General features: G+C 56.0%; 1 long non-coding RNA gene across 1 annotated transcript; it reads right to left on the bottom strand.

Annotated features, from left to right (window-relative positions):
- Positions 1-242: 242 nt before the first annotated feature.
- LOC148474384 (uncharacterized) lies at positions 243-5,411 on the bottom strand. Its single transcript, XR_015872890.1, has 2 exons — positions 5,338-5,411; positions 243-901 (listed from the first exon to the last, which is right to left on the bottom strand). It is a non-coding gene; the product is annotated as an uncharacterized LOC148474384 (long non-coding RNA).
- Positions 5,412-5,419: the final 8 nt, after the last annotated feature.

The raw sequence follows: 5,419 nt of genomic DNA, 5'->3' as shown, positions 1-5,419 counted from the left end.
CCTTGAGGGCCGTGATCGGGAACCCCTGCTCTATATGAACGAATTCTTATCAGAGACCATTACAGAGTGGTGTTGGACTTGGACCTTTCCATCAGATAGACTGTAAGCTCTTAGGGCAAGCTTTTGAGTTATAGGGCATGATGGCGATTTTCCAAAAAAAAAGGTATGAAAAGTTTAAAAACAATATAAAATAAAAAAAAAGTACAAGGTGCTCGTTCGTAAATAAGAAACTCCCATAACACTTCCAGTTTTCTATTACTTTAATAAATCACTACAAAAAATACAAATTTCATTAAAAAAAAATCTAGTGTAAAATACCAGTAACAGTGTTTGAGACTTCAGTCGTATTTCTAGACCTCAGAGAGGCGTCTGTCCTTACCGGGGGATGGGGGATCATACACTATCGGGCCAGAAGCCCCCTCAGAACCACACAGCTGCCTTGACAATAAGGTCCCCTGTACACACGCCGTAGGGCTCAGCTCGGGAGAATTCTAACTTACAAAAGGTCCTATACGATTTCTATAGGGACTTTCACTGCCCTCCAACGATGTGTACCTCCTAGGAGCATATACTATGACGCGCGTACATTGTCTTTAGCCTATAGAAATGGCGCAGCATCTATGACTAGTGTCCTTGGAACCACTGAGGTCCCTGGTTCCCCTCATGGGAAGGGAGCAGGGTCCCCACAAGCTCTATTCCATGGTACGATGTCCAGCACTCCTCAGGTCAAAGACTCGTCAGGGACCCTCCGCTCTCCACCTCTACTGTCGGGTAGTGGACTTGTGGGTGGATGCCCCTCCGCTCGCCATAGTCATAGAGTCCAAATCCATACAGTGCAGAGACGTCGCTGATGGGAGGGAGCAGGGGCTCCGTCCTGACCGGGCCGTGGTACGGCAAGTAACTGAAAGACACAGACGGGGACAGTGAGACAGGGCTGAAGGGACAGAGCGGCAGACGTTGCAGTGTAATACAGTATATGGTACATCGCATCCCACATATATACAGAGCTAATTACTGTGCGTTATACATAGAGGTACACAGAGCCTCAGCCTCCACAGTAATGTACAGCGTAGTGACCCAGAGCACAGGGGGAGGGGGGATGTAGTGCTGGAGATTATAGTCAGGGGCCTCATCCTCCACAGTAATGTACAGGGTAGTGACCCAGAGCACAGGGGGGAGGGGGGGAGATGTACTGCTGGAGATTATAGTCAGGGGCCTCATCCTCCACAGTAATGTACAGCGTAGTGACCCAGAGCACAGGGGGGAGGGGGGGATGTACTGCTGGAGATTATAGTCAGGGGCCTCATCCTCCACAGTAATGTACAGTGTAGTGACCCAGAGCACAGGGGGGAGGGGGGGGGATGTACTTCTGGAGATTATAGTCAGGGGCCTCATCCTCCACAGTAATGTACAGCGTAGTGACCCAGAGCACAGGGGGGAGGGGGGGATGTACTGCTGGAGATTATAGTCAGGGGCCTCATCCTCCACAGTAATGTACAGCGTAGTGACCCAGAGCACAGGGGGTATGTAGTGCTGGAGATTATAGTCAGGGGCCTCATCCTCCACAGTAATGTACAGCGTAGTGACCCAGAGCACAGGGGGAGGGGGGATGTAGTGCTGGAGATTATAGTCAGGGGCCTCATCCTCCACAGTAATGTACAGCGTAGTGACCCAGAGCACAGGGGGGATGTACTGCTGGAGATTATAGTCAGGGGCCTCATCCTCCACAGTAATGTACAGTGTAGTGACCCAGAGCACAGGGGGAGGGGGGATGTAGTGCTGGAGATTATAGTCAGGGGCCTCATTCTCCACAGTAATGTACAGCGTAGTGACCCAGAGCACAGGGGGAGGGGGGATGTACTGCTGGAGATTATAGTCAGGGGCCTCATCCTCCACAGTAATGTACAGCGTAGTGACCCAGAGCACAGGGGGAGGGGGGGATGTACTGCTGGAGATTATAGTCAGGGGCCTCATCCTCCACAGTAATGTACAGCGTAGTGACCCAGAGCACAGGGGGGAGGGGGGGGGATGTACTGCTGGAGATTATAGTCAGGGGCCTCATCCTCCACAGTAATGTACAGCGTAGTGACCCAGAGCACAGGGGTAGGGGGGGGGGGGTATGTAGTGCTGGAGATTATAGTCAGGGGCCTCATCCTCCACAGTAATGTACAGCGTAGTGACCCAGAGCACAGGGGGGATGTACTGCTGGAGATTATAGTCAGGGGCCTCATCCTCCACGGTAATGTACAGTGTAGTGACCCAGAGCACAGGGGGAGGGGGGATGTAGTGCTGGAGATTATAGTCAGGGGCCTCATCCTCCACAGTAATGTACAGCGTAGTGACCCAGAGCACAGGGGGAGGGGGGATGTACTGCTGGAGATTATAGTCAGGGGCCTCATCCTCCACAGTAATGTACAGCGTAGTGACCCAGAGCACAGGGGGAGGGGGGATGTACTGCTGGAGATTATAGTCAGGGGCCTCATCCTCCACAGTAATGTACAGCGTAGTGACCCAGAGCACAGGGGGGAGGGGGGGGGATGTACTGCTGGAGATTATAGTCAGGGGGCCTCATCCTCCACAGTAATGTACAGCGTAGTGACCCAGAGCACAGGGGTAGGGGGGGGGGGTATGTAGTGCTGGAGATTATAGTCAGGGGCCTCATCCTCCACAGTAATGTACAGCGTAGTGACCCAGAGCACAGGGGGAGGGGGGATGTACTGCTGGAGATTATAGTCAGGGGCCTCATCCTCCACAGTAATGTACAGCGTAGTGACCCAGAGCACAGGGGGAGGGGGGGATGTACTGCTGGAGATTATAGTCAGGGGGCCTCATCCTCCACAGTAATGTACAGCGTAGTGACCCAGAGCACAGGGGGAGGGGGGATGTACTGCTGGAGATTATAGTCAGGGGCCTCATCCTCCACAGTAATGTACAGCGTAGTGACCCAGAGCACAGGGGTAGGGGGGGGGGGGTATGTAGTGCTGGAGATTATAGTCAGGGGCCTCATCCTCCACAGTAATGTACAGCGTAGTGACCCAGAGCACAGGGGGAGGGGGGATGTACTGCTGGAGATTATAGTCAGGGGCCTCATCCTCCACAGTAATGTACAGCGTAGTGACCCAGAGCACAGGGGGAGGGGGGATGTACTGCTGGAGATTATAGTCAGGGGCCTCATCCTCCACAGTAATGTACAGCGTAGTGACCCAGAGCACAGGGGGAGGGGGGATGTACTGCTGGAGATTATAGTCAGGGGCCTCATCCTCCACAGTAATGAGTGCAGTCACCTATAAGCAGTCGTTCCCGGGGCTCTAACATTTACAAGTTATTGGAGCATTATAAGGAGAAACCCTGGGAGAGGAGGGGGCTGAGGGCTGATGTGGACATGGGGCAAACTATAGGGAACAAGTGATTTATAAGCAAGGTAAACTGAAGAGGGGTACAGAGCCACAAGGTGGTGGTCGAGACAGAAAAAGGGGCGCAGATACCACTGGCAGCGATAGAGGGCGCAGATACCACTGGCAGCGATAGAGGGCGTAAGGGGTGACGTAGTTGGGTGCACACCTGGATTGGGGTACAAAAGTGGGGAGATGATATACATGGGGTGCACACAAAGATTGGAACACAGGGGGGTGATATAGGAGGGTGTAAACCCAGCTTGGGGCACAGAACGAGAGGGGGGATAATAAAGGATGGTGCACCATTGGATAATACAGGAGGAAGCACACCCGGATTGGGGCACAGGCTAAGGTTGGGGGAATGATGTAGGAGGGTGTTACAGCCAGAGGGGGTGATATAGGGGTGCACACATATTGGGGAACATATAGGGGATGCAGGAGGGTATGTAGAGGGGGGGATGATGCAGAATGGGAGTACAGGCAAAGGGGGATGCACACCCATATTGGGCCACAGATGTGGGGGTGATGTAGGAGGGGAGCACAGGTATGGGGGGTGGGGTGTAGTAGGGGGCACAGATATGGGGCGATGTAGTAGGGGGCACAGACATGGGGGCGATGTAGGAGGGGGAACAGGCAGAGTTGGGGGGTGATGTAGGAGGGGGGCACAGATATAGGGGTGATGTAGGAGGGGGGCACAAGCAGAGTTGGGGGTGATGTAGGAGGGGGGCACAGGCAGAGTTGGGGGTGATGTAGGAGGGGGGCACAGGCAGAGTTGGGGGTGATGTAGGAGGGGGGCACAGGCAGAGTTGGGGGGTGATGTAGGAGGGGGGTACAGATATGGGGCGATGTAGTAGGGGGCACAGACATGGGGGCGATGTAGGAGGGGGGCACAGATATGGGGTGATGTAGGAGGGGGAACAGGCAGAGTTGGGGGGTGATGTAGGAGGGGGAACAGGCAGAGTTGGGGGTGATGTAGGAGGGGGAACAGGCAGAGATATAGGGGTGATGTAGGAGGGGGCACAAGCAGAGTTGGGGGTGATGTAAGAGGGGGGCACAGGCAGAGTTGGGGTGATGTAGGAGGGGGGCACAGGCAGAGTTGGGGGGTGATGTAAGAGGGGGGCACAGGCAGAGTTGGGGGGTGATGTAAGAGGGGGGCACAGGCAGAGTTGGGGGGTGATGTAAGAGGGGGGCACAGGCAGAGTTGGGGGTGATGTAGGAGGGGGGCACAGACAGAGTTGGGGGGTGATGTAGGAGGGGGGCACAGGCAGAGTTGGGGGGTGATGTAGGAGGGGGGGCACAGGCAGAGTTGGGGGTGATGTAGGAGGGGGGCACAGGCAGAGTTGGGGGTGATGTAGGAGGGGGGCACAGACAGAGTTGGGGGGTGATGTAGGAGGGGGGCACAGGCAGAGTTGGGGGGTGATGTAGGAGGGGGGCACAGGCAGAGTTGGGGGTGATGTAGGAGGGGGGCACAGGCAGAGTTGGGGTGATGTAGGAGGGGGGCACAGACAGAGTTGGGGGGTGATGTAGGAGGGGGGCACAGGCAGAGTTGGGGGGTGATGTAGGAGGGGGGCACAGGCAGAGTTGGGGGTGATGTAAGAGGGGGGGCACAGGCAGAGTTGGGGGTGATGTAGGAGGGGGGCACAGGCAGAGTTGGGGGTGATGTAGGAGGGGGGCACAGGCAGAGTTGGGGGTGATGTAAGAGGGGGGCACAGGCAGAGTTGGGGGTGATGTAGGAGGGGGGCACAGAGTTGGGGGTGATGTAGGAGGGGGGCACAGACAGAGTTGGGGGGTGATGTAGGAGGGGGGCACAGGCAGAGTTGGGGGGTGATGTAGGAGGGGGGCACAGGCAGAGTTGGGGGTGATGTAGGAGGGGGGCACAGGCAGAGTTGGGGGGTGATGTAGGAGGGTAGGGGGGACACATATGGGGGTGGGGGTCGCTCACCTGTAGGGGGGGTCCTGGTAGCCGTTGTACTGCTGCTGCCCCAGGTGGCCCCTGCCTCCTGCCCCCCTGGCCCCCGGGGCAG

This window comes from Taudactylus pleione, unplaced genomic scaffold (assembly GCF_031769625.1).
Source record: "Taudactylus pleione unplaced genomic scaffold, aTauple2 ptg000847l, whole genome shotgun sequence".
Taxonomy (NCBI): Eukaryota; Metazoa; Chordata; class Amphibia; order Anura; family Myobatrachidae; genus Taudactylus; species Taudactylus pleione.
Note: the sequence above shows the minus strand (reverse complement) of the source record. Positions and strands in the feature narration are given on the sequence as shown.